Source organism: Vulpes vulpes, chromosome 3, assembly GCF_048418805.1.
Source record: "Vulpes vulpes isolate BD-2025 chromosome 3, VulVul3, whole genome shotgun sequence".
In the NCBI taxonomy this organism is placed as follows: domain Eukaryota; kingdom Metazoa; phylum Chordata; class Mammalia; order Carnivora; family Canidae; genus Vulpes; species Vulpes vulpes.
Genome location: NC_132782.1, coordinates 83103951 through 83118054, shown reverse-complemented (window position 1 = coordinate 83118054; position 14104 = coordinate 83103951). Strand labels below are relative to the sequence as shown.

The 14104-nt window shown below is 49.5% G+C and overlaps 1 long non-coding RNA gene across 5 annotated transcripts in view; it reads right to left on the bottom strand.

Moving 5' to 3' along the window:
- Nucleotides 1–618: 618 nt before the first annotated feature.
- The window catches only part of LOC112935700 (uncharacterized), a 17947-nt gene continuing 4461 nt past the window's right edge, over nt 619–14104 (bottom strand). For all 5 annotated transcript variants that reach the window (XR_003238212.2, XR_012000523.1, XR_003238209.2 and 2 more), the window contains exons 3-4: nt 12130–12393; nt 619–7776 (exon numbers count right to left, since the gene is read on the bottom strand). This is a non-coding gene — a long non-coding RNA (uncharacterized lncRNA). The remainder of the gene's footprint in view (nt 7777–12129; nt 12394–14104) is intronic.

The window sequence follows — 14104 nt, the reverse complement described above, 5'->3', positions numbered from 1 at the left end:
CCTGTGATATTATCATCTTGAGTCCCCATAGAACTTGAAGCAAAAGGTTGCCCTTTTATATTACTAAAGACCATCCTCAGTTTTATGGTTTTGCTTTTATGACATATTTGTCAGAATTGGAACTTGTTTGATGCTACGTTTCTGGATATGAGTAATTATTTTTTTTAAAGATTTATTTATTTGAGTGAGCAAGCGAGAGAGAACATGAGCAGGGGTGGGGGGTGGTGCAGAGGGAGAAGCTGACTACCCGCTGAGCAGGGAACCTGACTTGGGGCTCAATCCTGGGACTCCAGGATCATGACCTGAGCCAAAGGCAGGTGCTTAATAGACTAAGCCACCCAGGTGCCCCTGGATATGAATAATTCTTACGAGAAAATCTGTCTTGCTTACCAAATGGCTCCAGGAAAACATTGCAGAGGAATAGAGGAGGTTGCTTAGAGTAAGAATATTGTTAGAATATTATCTGTATCCAGAAGGCTCTGTTCAGTTTCTGACATCACAGCAATCTCTGAGTGACTATCACCAACCCTCAGTTACCCACCTTAGCGTCACGTGAGTTTTAGAAAAGAGCAATTAAGTGGGAGCCTCATCAGACACAGAAACAACTTATAGAGAAAATTAGTTAAAATAATTGAGTATTGGAAAAGGTACAGACATGAAATAGAAATTCAAAGACCCACAATCCAATGGGAACTGAACCCATAATCACAGAGGCATTTCACTAGCTGACAAGGTAGCTGTTTCCCAGACAGTGCTGAGAGAGGATGGGAGGGTAGGGAAGAGCCAGACCTTCACCACCCCCACTCCCCCACCCCGGCCTTATCTCAAGGTAAATTCCACTTGGATCCAAGATTTTAACATACAACAAGGAAACTACCAAACATACTGAACTGGCAAAAAAAGATTAATGCTTTAACAGCTCTATAGAGTGGGAAAAGTATAAATGTGCAACATTCAGAAGCCATAAAATAAAAATATAGTAATTTGTTTGGCCTAAAAACCCCCACAAACTTGAGCAACAAACAACAAATTTGGAAGGATGGCTGCAACGCAGCTGACACACAAAGGGACAATACAATTCAATGAACAGAACTTTTGCAAAAGGTGAAAAAAATTAAAATGTAAGAGGCAATGAACACAGGGAAAGATGCCTAACCTAAACGTGTATCACTTCTCATTGCCTAGATTAAACCAAGTAAGAGTTCCAGAGGTAAGAAGTTCAAGGCCACAGGCAAGGGACACCTTCCTTAGGCTCCCTGTGCCAGCTTTTGCATGTGGCTCTCCTCCACATGCTCCCAGGATGGCTGCTGCGCCTTCAGGCATCACCTCCAGGATGCCAGGATGCAGGAGAAGAAGGGGGCCAAAGGGGGCCGGCAGGGAAAAGGCAAAAAGTTTCTGCTCTGGAAGTCCCCCACTTTAACGAGTTCTCATGGAGGCCTAGTTTTGCTTACATCTCATTTGCTGGCTGCTCAGGAGTAGGAAGTTACTCACTTTTAACTTTTCTCATAGAAAGCGCGTTAAGTCTTATGCACACTACTTAGGAATCTTCACAAAGTGAACACATCCATTTGACCAGCATCCAGATCAAAGAACAGAGGGAGAACAGCTGCCTTGCAAGTCCCTATGTGCTCCCTCCCAGTCACTGGAGAAGGTATTTTTAATGGGTACATTCTCAGTGTGACCAAAAGAGGGTACATTAAAGAAAAAGAGAATATAAGTAACCAGCCATCTATAACACCCACCATATTCTAGATTGACCTAAAGACATTCTGACCCTTAAACCTTCTCCCTAAATCTTAAATTCTCCATCCAGGACATGTTCTGGTTCTTTGAGACAAAATGGCTGGGATTTACATTTGCTGGGATTTTAAATGGTGAGACTGGGACACAGAGCAGGCTGGCCCAGAGCAGGAACTTTCTGCAGCAATAGACTCATAGGTGAAAGCAGTAAGGAGGTCCCTATGGGAGGACGACTTGGTCCCCCACTTTGGAGAGATCTGTGACTAGGGAGACATCCCAGAGAACCTAGAGGGACTCCATCCCATGAATGGGATGCAGATGGGGATAATTTGCACTTCTGTCTGTACCTTTGAGAAGTGAGAAATCCCCAAAATAAATGTGGCCAAATCTTAGAACTCAGGACTTATTATTACAGTGCTCATCCTGGAGAGAAACCCCATCATCAGTACAGGCACCTTTCGCCAGGGCTTCCATCCTACTGAACACTGAAACATTCATCTTAGAAAGAAGCCTTATCTGTGGCAGAGAAGCCCCCTGCCAGCACTCTAGCACCGCAGGGCATCAACTCCTTCGCAAGCGACAGGAACTCTACAAATGCAATGAATGTGAGGGCTTTTGGGAAGGTAGAGCTCATTCAACGTCAGAGAATTCACACTGGAGAAAAACCGCATGCACGTAATGGATGCGAAACTGCTTTCAGGCAGTGCTCACAACTAATTAGACATCTGGGATTTCAGAGCAGAGAGAGGCTCTGCAAGCATAATGGGTAAGAAGAACCTACAATCCAGGTTCCAGCCTCAGACAATGGCAGCTAATTTCGTTGGGACTTGAGCCAGTCTTAGGTAATGAATATGGAGAACTATCTAGGGGAAGCAGGGAGGGGATTGAATGTGACGTCATTCACCCTCAAGAGAAGCTTGTGAACATAATCAACATGGAAAATCATCTGGGGACAGTGTAGCCCTTTCTTGCTGTTGAAGAGGTCACGGGAAAGACACTCTCATGTTGTATAGACTATGAAAGGACATTTAATTTGTAATCAGGCCAATTCATACTGGAGGAAAAAAAAAACAACAACCCTTGATTACCAAGGGAGGAGGAAAAGCCTTCAGTTCTCCTTCTTGGATTCCAGAGAAACCTTCATGGTATACAGGCCAACTGTGGGGGTAGGGGAGATTCAGGGTGTATTAAGCATCACGGTAAAGCATTAGTCACATAAAGTAGGCGGTTACCCCATTTCTGCTTCTTCCACCCCAAAGTTCTCATTCTTTCCTTTGATTAGATAAGAAACTGTGTGCCTTTAACGACTTATCTTCCTAATAGTATTGTTCTTTGTAAGCTTAGCTTGTAATTCTACTAGGTGTTCAATACACTTCTGCTGAATGGATGAAGTAACACAGTGAGCAAGCGTCGGGGTTAGCCTGGTTTTAGCTTTGGGGCAGGACTCCTAAGATATGCAGGGTGCACAGGGGCTGCACCGAGGGGAGAGGCTTAGCTGTGGAGTTTGCTGGTTACAAACTCCAGGGTCACTATATCACATCGTGTTTAGATCCCATTTATCTGATGAACTTCTATGGGACACATGCCTCTACTATTGATGATGTGGGGATGGGAAGTAGGTGGCTGAGACTTTTCTCAAATTCTAGATGCAATGAAATATTGGCAGGATGCATTAGGAGGATGCCAGTTTATCTGTGCCATGTGCGTGAAACGAGAAATCAAAAGAGAAGATCTAGAGTTTCCGAGTTCAACATCCCATTGCACAAGGGAAGGGAAGACTGCACACTTTGTGTAATGCTGAGGAAGCACCCCCATCCCCCTTGCTTGATCAAGGTTGGGGCAGAAGACAGCTTAATCTACGCCTTTTCCACCTCCCAAGCCAACTAGGATTATCCCCAGACTCGCATTCGAAGTCCATAAGACACCCTTGTCTCCCACTATCTTTCCTCTCCAATTGAGGGAGAAGAGATTCAGATCTTGTGCATTTCTGGCTCCTAGCTTTGCTGAGAAGACAGGAAGAAATGGTGGAGAAAAAGGGAGGGGTGGAGAAGAGACAAAGAATGAAGAACGTGAAGAACATGGGAGTGTCCCCACACAGGGAATGGCCTTGATTTGGTCCCTGTTAGGAATCTAATAAGGATCTAAAATGTCACGAAGGCTGACTAGAGAGGTAAGTAGAAGGCCCAGTTTTCCACCAGTTTAGTTCCAGTTGCCATAAACTCCTTCCAGCCAGTACTCGGCAATTCTAAAATCTTGCTGTGGACCTTGGCCTCCTGTAGAAGTGTTGCCCACCCACCCGCCAGCTGTCCATTCCAGCTTGCTGCTCCTTCCATGGCTTTCTGGCCCATGCTTAGGCTCTTCCCTTCTGCCCCTATGGCACTTGTGTGTCCCAAAATTCATCATTGAGCCCCATTTTAGAAGGCTCATGCTCACATACCTAGAACGTTCCTGAGGCTACCTCTTCTTGTGTGCAACAGGCTCTGGGAGTTGGGACTAAGTGTTGAACTTGCTCTGTAGGCTGTTAGAAATCTTGACTTGTATTTCCTACCACGCAAGTAAGATTCCACTATCTAAATTTGGGGTGATTTCCCATTTGGATCTAAATCAAGAGCCATGGGGCTCTAAGAAAATGATGACCAAAAGGTTCAGAGGAGGGCTACACTGGCTAAGAACATCTTCGGCTTCAAATAGCAGAAATCTGCTTAGAAAATAAGACATTGAATTAAGGTATCAATAAAACTGGAAGTAGCTGGTTCCAGGATAGGTATAGTGGCTCAACGATGTCATCTAGGACCCAGGCTCTTTTTGTCCGTCTGCTCGGCCAACCTTGGTATGTTGGCTTCTTCCCTTGGTCTTGTTGCCTCATGGTCCCAAGATGGCTGCTACTGCTCTAAAGTATCACATCCTCAAACATCCATGTTCAAAGCAGAAAGAAGAAGGGCCAGGCCATCCTTCCTTTAATCAAAAAGCAAAATTCTTCCCAGAAGGTCCTCCAGCCCATTTTCTTCTAGTTTTTATTGGCAGAATGAACTCGCATGGCCACCTCTAAGCCAAATGACGGCCAGGGAAATAAGGAAGGAGCTGGCCACAGTGACTCACAGGGGCCAGGTGGGCCCTGGAGCTATGGGACCTGACGGCACCTCTGGGATAGGCTCCACCCTTGGCCTTCCACGGGTCCCAGTTCTGCTCGGCCGTCCTTTTTCCCTTTGCCCACAACAGGTTCATGGTTCCCTCCACTCTGAGTTCTTTCCGTGTCATGGCTTTCCTTCTCTAAGTTCCTTCTTTAGTCTTACTCTGGCCAGCACCTCGGTCCATGGAGGCCCTAGGTGCCGTAACACTATCCTGTCACACAAGCACTGTGCCGATATGGTCTGAGTTTTTGGTTCACATTTCCCCAAAGGGGAATCCGACTGGTCTGACCGGCTTTCCTTCTATTTTTGAGCCAGTCAAGTGACTTCAGAAGCCACTGGCCAGCCTACAGTGGATCCTGGTCCAGTGACCTGTGGTGGGGAGGGACCAAGGGGCAGGGTCACGTGACACAACACAGCCCCATGGTAGCAGAGGCCGAAGGTGGCAGCTCACCACAGAAGGGGCTCGGGGCAGGACAGGTACTGTGGCATGAGGAAGAGCATGGGCAGGGGCTTTGTAGAGCCCAGACCAACAATATAAGGAGATGAAGTTACTTCATGAACAGAGAGGCCGTAAGGGAGAACATGGAGGCACCAGACACACAAGTGAAAAAGCCATTTTGGACATTTCCACCCCATTTCAGTGGATGCCGTGTGAAGAAGAGGGGAGGGATCCAGTTGGCAGACAGAACCAAGGCCCCTATGCCATGGCCACAGTCCCTTAGCTAAATCCAGCCATTGGGGCCTCTCAGGTTGAGGCCCAGATGCGGCGGCGCAGAAAGAAATCGTCCCCACCTTGCTCTGTCGGATTACCTGACTCACAGAATTGAGAGCAGACATCACAGCTTCTTGCATCTGCCATGACTCAAGACCCTCCCCAAATTCCCGCAGCAGACACTCCAGTGAGTGCTGGGAGACAGGGTGATGTCTCTCATGATTATGGCTGCCCTGGGGATCGGGACCTTCAGCTCCTACTTGACTTGGTCTCTTAGAAACCATAGCATGGCTCCAACAGGCTGCAGAAGGGATTGTGGAAGGAGGACCATTTCAATGTGGCCATACAACCGAGACACAGAGTGGACTGGGGATTCTGGCGATGCTAGGAAAAATCCTGCAAGGGGAGAAGTAGCATCTTAAAGCCTGAGTGATGGGCAAATCTGGATTAGCAACCCTGCTCCTCCACTTATTTGTTGTATGCCCTTGGGCCAGTTATTTAACCTCTCTAAGTCTTATTTTCTTAAAATGAACATGAGGATAGGAACATCCTACTTCCCGGGGCTGTGGGGGGGAGACAAAGGGGTGCTGCATGTGAAGCCCTTGGCCACACAGGCACCAAATGCAGGGTGGTAGGCTGTTCTGGTCAGAGCCTCACACATGTGCTGAGTGGGCTCAGAGGCCCAGTGAGGCCCGGCTGCTCAGCGAGAATCAAAGGGCCTGTCATGGCTGTTCTGGATGGGGAGCTCTACTGGTGTCCTCCACGAGGGACTAGTGGGGACAGGGGGTACACCTTTACATATCACAAAGCCCTTTACAGCTTCCCTTCTACACCGAGTTTCTTGAGCAATTTTCTAGAAGCCTTTGGAGTCGCTTCTTACGAAGAGCCTTCATCAGTTCCCTAGGAGAGCCAAGCTTAGAGCCACCAGCCCCTCCAGCACCCTGCTCCCCTGACACCTTCACTTGATTATCTCGATCTCCTCTCCCTGTTTGCATTAATTCCCATTCAGTCAGGTCTCTGGATGGTCATTAGGGGAGTCATCTGAGAGAGCATTCTGGAGACCCGCTGTAAATGACACTCCAGCTACAAACTTCCAAGCCCAGAGCACAGACACCTGGTGGCCAGCTGTGCTTCTGCCCAAAGACAATTTCGTGAGCTCCTGGTAAGCAGACCAACAGGCCACTGGCAAGGGTCCTCCCCTTCTTTCTCTCCTTAACCCTCGATGACCTAATCACATCTCCACCACTGGAAAGCAGCCCCCAGCTCCTAGGAGATGTGCTTCTACGGGCAGCACCAGCCCTCGGGACCGGCTCCTACTATCTGGCCTAGAACATTTTTATCTTGCTTTAAAAGAAAGCAGCAGAGAGCTTTCCAAGGCTATATAAAACCCTGGGCGTCCCCTCTTCGCGGTGAGGGGGAAGGGGAGAAGACGGATTCTGCAGCTTACAAAACACAAGAGGGCGTCGTGTGCATTTGGACTGGACTTGGCCACATACCAAGGGGAGGATGCACTCACTGGGGAGTGTAGGGCTCAGGGGGACACTTGAGAACAGTCACTAACATCTGTTCTCCCCATCCCGCCATGAACTCCCTGGCTGCTGGTAACTACAGGGGCACCCCCCTACTGCATGCCAGGTGTATACTTCATTGCTCTTTGCCAGACACTAAGCCAGTCACTGTGAACACAGAGATGCTTCAGACACAGGCCTTGCCCTCAAAGAGTTGTAAGTTCATGCCGAGGGGAGTCCCTACGCCAGCCAGACTTAATCAGGACACTGCACGGACAGCTGTGCAATACCACCAGCTGCTTGGCTGCCACTCCCAGGATTAGCCCCATGCTCACTGCTGCTGCTGCTGCTGGGGCTGCAGCTGGCAGCAGGGAGAATCTGGGTGGCCAGGCTGGCATTGGCGGGGGTTGGGGGTGGGGACAAGGGGTGGCAACAAGGATGAGATCACCTTCTTCCTGTGTGACCTGGAAGGGCACGGCAACCATCCCCGAGAAGGCAGGCCACATCTTCAGTCACGGGCACATCTCTGCCCACAGCCGTGCTGAACCACAAGTCTGGCGGCTGCTTCCACTGCAGTGGCCACAGCCACAGCCCCATCTCCGACCCGAATCCTGTGGTGCTCAGAAGGGTCATGGAGAATACCGAGGACAGGATGTGAGTCTTCCTCAAAGAGCTGCCTTTAAGTCTGTTTGAGAAGAAGGCATAAAAATGTCATGAAAGCCTAGAGCGTCGCGTGAGCACTAAGGGGTTTTGTGGGCTGTGAACTCTCATAGAAGCACCGAGTGGGGGACACCTGGGTGGCTCAGGATTGAGCTTATACCTTTGGCTCAGGGCATGATCCCAGGGTCCTGGGATTGAGTCCCACATCGCACTCCCTACAGGGAGCCTGCTTCTCCCTCTGTCTGCTTCTCTGCCTCTGTCTCTCTCATGAAGAAATAAAATCTTAAAAAAAAAAAAAAAAAGATGAAGCACAGAGTGGAGAGTCCACCCTCAGGCCTACAAAGTCCCAGGAAGGCTTCAGGGAAGAGGTAGGCTTCAGGCCAGGCTGGGGGGGGGGGGCAAATTCGGAGCAGGGATGGGGGGGCCTGCATTCCAGAGGGGGCCTGTGACGTGGGCAATGACCACGGGCGCTGGGAAATAGCTCACTCCTCACAGCCTTGTAAGAGTAGTACCTTCTCCTCCTCTGTGCCATCACAGGAGGAGACAGCCAGGGGCTAGGAGGTCAGTGCAGTCACACAGCTTTGCTGCTTGGAAATGGGGACTTGTGATACTCTTGGTTTCATATGAGGTCATCACACTGTGAGGCCAGGACCAAGAACAGCCCATAAGTGCCCAGTGCTCAGCCTTCCAGCCCCCAGGAGAACTATGGGGGCCATCCCAGGAGGACGGCTGCTCCATGGAGGCTGGGATCAAGACTTTCTGCTGACTCTAAGGCCAAACCTCACTCCACTGGCATGGTACATGTGGCCACAAGTGTGGACAGAATTCTGGCAAGATATCAAAGAGTTCATACAGAGGAAATCTTTGAATATTATGAATGAGGAAAAGTTTCCCTTCATTTCCTGCTGCATCCTAGAGAGATTCCCTGTGAATGGCACAGACGTTGGAAAATCTTTAGGAGGAGACAAGCAGCATTCAGAGATGAGAAGGTCATGGGGAAGGGTGCGGGGCCACATAAAGAACACAAGCCACGTCAGCCGGACCATGTGGATGAAGGTGACATCCTCAGTGAGGCACCAGACCTCGCCCAACAGCAGATAAGCCATTCAATTCAGGAGCTCAACCTTGTAAACAGAATCAATTGAGGGCGGTGATCATTTGAGAAGAAATCAGCCCTCATTCATCTTCCCAAGATCCTGATGGGGGAGAGGGCTGAGGCTCCCATGAATGAGGGAGCTCATGGGGTGTGTGTGTGTGTGTATGTGCCACGTGGGCCTGAGTACACGGGTTAGAAGATGGTCCTACCACAGAAAAACGAACAGATTCTAGGGAAGGATTTTGCCAAACTTGAACAGACTGGCTGTGAGGAATGCAGATGCCCTGTAGGACCTTCTGGTCAGGTGACAGCCAAGTTAGTGTGGTTCCTGGGGTCCCTGGGTCCACAGTGGCTGAGCAGAAGAACAGAATGGGGACATCATCCCTCCTCCTTCCTTGTCAGTCTTTAGTAAAGTCTGGGGTCACCCTTCTTGTTCCTGCCTTGGCCTCCTGAGGGTGAGCTGGCACCCGTGCCTTCACATAGGCCCTGCCTGTCTCCTGTCTGACAGGCCGGTTACTGCCGTGACATGTTCCATGCTGGCGAACACAGCCCAGGGGAGGCTGCTCTGACTGGCTCAGTCATTTGTTCAACTGTTCCACAAGTGCCCTTTCAGCATCTCTTCTGCTCTGTCCCTGGCACTGTTATGTGGTGGGGGCAAAGGACAGGGGAGGAGGAGGTATAGGCAATAAGTGGCCCGGGGGACCATGGGGAGAAGAGAAGGGAACCAGGAAAATGGCAGCGCCTCTGAGATGGCAGGGGAGTGAGTCTGTGTCCCACAGTCTGGGGAGGAGGCTCTTTTAGGGGAGAGCACTGGGGAACGAGAGAGGAAGAAGTCTGATCTCCTGACCTGCTGCCATGTGTCAGGCAAGCGTATCATTCCTGGAGGGACCCCACAAGCCTGGTGCCCGTTAGTGCCACCTTGTAAATCAAGAGCATAAGGCATGGGCACAGCTAGTCAGTGGCAGAGCCAGAGCCTGAGGCTTGGTCATCTCACTCCTCATGCAGTGGCCTTCCCACCACCACAGGGAGGCAATTGGCCCTTCAGCAGTGCTCATGCTCAGGCTGTTTCCAGAGAAGCAAGGGAAAAATGGAAGGCATCCGGTGATCTGGGGGAGCAGGGGATAGAAGGAAGATGAAGGGTGGATGGAAGGAAGGATGGAAGGGGGAGATGGAAGGGGATGGGAGGGAGGATGGAAGGGAATGGGAGGGGGATAGAAAGGAGATGGGAAGGAGATGGAAGGAGGATGGAGGGGGATGCAGGGAGGGATGGGAGGGGGATAGAAAGAGGGATGGAGGGGGATGGAAGAGGGATGGGAGGGAAGATGGAAGGAGGGATGGAAGGGGGATAGAAGGAGGGATGGAGGGGAATGGAAAGGGGATGGGAGGGGGGATGGAAAGGAGTGGGAGGGTGATGGGAGGGAGGATGTAAGGAGGGATGGGAGAGAGGATGGAAGGAGGGAGGGGGATGGAAGGAGGGGTGAGAGGGGGATGGAAGAAGGGGTGAGAGGGGGATGGAAGGAGGGATGGAAGGGGGATGGAGTGGGATGGATGGAGGGATGGAGGGGAATGGAAAGGGGATGGGAGGGGGAGGGGGGGATGGGAGAGAGGATGGAAGGAGGGATGGGGGAATGGAAGGAGGATAGAGTGGGATGGAAGGAGGGATGGAAGGAAGATTAGAGGGAAGGAGGGAAGGAAGGAAGGAAGGAAGGAAGGAAGGAAGGAAGGAAGGAAGGAAGGAAGGAAGATGGAAGGGGGAATGGAAGGAGGGAAGTAGACTGGCTTCTACACTCTACCTCAGGCAATGGGGAAGGGCTCAGACTCTCCTTCATCTGCTCAGCTCAACAAATCTATATTGAGCCCTGCAGAGCACCAGGCACTGTACTTCACTGCTGGGGATGTGAGTAAGAGTGATATGGTCTGTGCTCTCATGGAACTTCCATTCTAGAAGGAGGCAAACAGCAGCAGGCTATGTGATTTGAAAGGGGAAGTACTGGGCCCTGTGAAAGCACAGAGGAGAATCTCATAACCCAGATTCACAGGGTTGAGAGTGACTTTTGGGAAGAAGTAACCTGTTGGCTAAGACTCAAAAGAGGAAGGCTCTGCCTGTTGCACAGAGAACGTGCAGGAAGGTCTGCTGGTGATGGAGCAGAGGGAGAGGGGCCGCCGACAGCCAGCCAGCCTAGCGTCTGTGAGGGAACAGCGCAGGTGGGGAGGCACAGGGCCCAGAATGCACCCTGAGAACAATGGAAAGCCCTGAGGAGGGTTAAGTCTGGGGATGACCCAAGCAGGTTTGTGGCTTATCCCTTCCCTGGGAAGCCCAAGGCTGCCACAGTGAGGAGAGGAGAGATCTGTCCAAGGGCTCCTCAGTTCAGGCAGGCATGGTCTTTTTTCCCCTTGTGCACCAAGAAGGTTTCCAAGAGAGGCAGTGAGCAGAAGGAGCAATGAAGCAAGGACTCATTACGGGCCTTGGATGGAGCTGCCAATCCTGGACTAGAGCAGAAAACAGGCAGCTTGGGTACAGGTGTGTGTGAGCAAACACCCCCCTCTTGTGGCCGAGAAGGGTATTGCCACTGTGTTCACTGCTTCCCACCCTGAGAGCCAGGGTGGCTGGGGACCCCAGGAGGGACCCCAGGAGGGTCCCCACTCAGCTTGCTGCTGCTGCTGTTTTTAGAGAAATCTGAATAACGGAGAAAATGTGCATACATGCTTAGAAACAGATATGAGAAAGACAATGTTACCAGTGATTCTGAACAGATGACTAATTTTTTTCATTTTGTTTAGGTGTATTTTAAAACTGTTAAAGACATGAATTACTTTTGTTGCTAAGAGAATAAATGCATTGTTTTTGTCTTTAAAGGCAGATGCAACACAAAAGTGGCCAAAAAGGTGACTCAAAGTGGAGGCTGAGCAGCTCAGCTGATAGTGGTGTGGCTGGGTGATGAGCCAGCTCCCTGTGGCCTTGCACTCCGGGGGAGCACAACTCCAACCAGCTGCAAGGCCACACCAGGGCCCTTGTCTCGGATGAGGCCTCTTGAAGGAGCCCTCCCTGCTGTGTCTCTAGCTATGTCCTTCCTGCCCTTCTGCCTGTCTCACCAGAGTGCTGCCCCTCTGACCTGGTCTTGCAGGTGGGCCTGACCACCAGGTTCTTGGTGATCAGGAGGGTCCTCTCCTGGCAGGCTGATGCTGAATAAGAGTTGGGTCTGCCCAGAAGCTGTGGCCACATACGCTACATGTATGGGGTCTCTGCTGTACAACTTTTCTAACTTGGAACAAGACACTCACCTGGCCTGGAGTTTTGGTCACTTCCATCATATCACTGTTGTGGCTGCTTCTTCCCTCTCCAGCTTGAGAACTCTTCTCTTGGGCAGGGAAGCTGCTTGACCTCCCGTCTGGAGGTTCCCTAATGCTGGTCTAAGGTTCTGGAACATTCTGAGGTATCTCCCAGCTCTGGTACCTGTGAAGCGTCACCCGTGGATCTTCTTTCAGCACGTTCCTGATCTGAACAAGGTTGAACGCCCTGTCCTTACACCTTCACCATCTGGAATCCTATGTTGAAAATTCAAATGTTACTTGTTTGCTCTGCAAAGAAAAGCCATGGAAATAAAATGCACACTCACTGCTGGGGATAGACCGAATAAACTATGACATACAATACAGCAGGGAAAGGTGAAGTATAGAAAAGTAATTAATGATCATACTTTTTCTAAAAAAAAAAAAAAGCAAGGTTATGAGGGTGGTCTGGGTGTTGCAGTTGGTTAGGGAGCTGACCCTTGATTTTGGCTCAGGGTATGATCTCAAGGTCCTGGGATTGAGCCTGACCCCAGAAGCCTAAAGTCATTAAGATAAAACCTAACATCAAAAAATCGGAAGCCAAGTAACTTGTGCAGAAGGAATACACAGAAAACTTGGGGTGGTTTGGTTAGAGTATAATTAGGGGAGGGTGTGCATAAGGTAGATTTTTCTGGTTTTCAGAAATTGTAATTTTCTTGATGTGCTATTTCAATTTTTAGTAGCAAATGTGTAGAGGATCTTATTAAAATTGAGACTTATTTGAATAAAAAAAAAGGCCCTCCTCCAGGCCCTCTGGGGAGTCTGCTGGAGATTTTTCTCCCTCTCCGTCTGCCCTTCCCCCTGCACATATGCTCTCTTTCTCGCTTTCTCTAAAATAAACGAGTCTTTAACAAAAAAAGCACATTATGAAATATTATGTGTATGGTAAGATTATGAAGTATGTTCTATTTGTTATTAAATTCAATTTGTATTTTTTCAAATGTTCCATCATGAGCATATGGTACTTTTATAAGGAGAACACTCCCAAGTTATTTTACAAACCTGGGTAGAAGATGAAGAAAAAAACAGGAGCTTTAAAATATTTTTTAAAAATACCCTAATATTATAAATAAAAAATTAAAAAAAAAAAAAGAAAAAAAAAAAAAAAAACGGGATCCCTGGGTGGCGCAGCGGTTTGGCGCCTGCCTTTGGCCCAGGGCGCGGTCCTGGAGACCCAGGATCGAATCCCACGTCGGGCTCCCAGTGCATGGAGCCTGCTTCTCCCTCTGCCTATGTCTCTGCCTCTTTCTCTCTCTCTGTGTGACTATCATAAATAAATAAAAAATTTAAAAAAAAATATCCTAATATTCAAGTGGTGGGGATGGAGGCAGGGCAAGAAGGAAATACTGAGAAGTTTGGATAGACCTTGGGCTCTCCCGGCCACGCAGCATATGTGCAGGAGGCGGGCGGCTGAGGAAGCTGCCCCAAAGGGCCAAGGTTAGTGACCCCTAAGAAGGGGTGTCCTGGGGTCGAAGCTTGAGGTAACTGTGGAAAGGGTTACCTGCAGAGGGAGCAGAGCTGGATTTGAGGGTGTAGCCCTGTGTTGGTCAAAGGACTCCTGATACATCATAATTAAAAAAAATAACTTGCACATGTAGGCACTTTATGGTTTACAAAGCACTTTCTCCTCCTTGAAGCTTACATAGGAGGAAACAGAGGCACAGCACAGCCAGTATGCAGCAGAACCAGGACCTGAATCCAGCTGTTTCCAGCTCTCGCTGTACTGAGCTACGCTGCCCAGCTGCCCTTTAAGAGCTCAGGCACTGAGACAGTATAAAAGTAAGGAGGATATTACACTTTACAATTGGAACCTAAACACTGACCCATTAGGACAGATGCTGGTCTCATCTGGAGATCCAGAAGCCTCCTGTAGGGCCAGGCGATAGCAATTGGATGCTGGACTCTAGGAAGCACCTGAGAGTCAGAA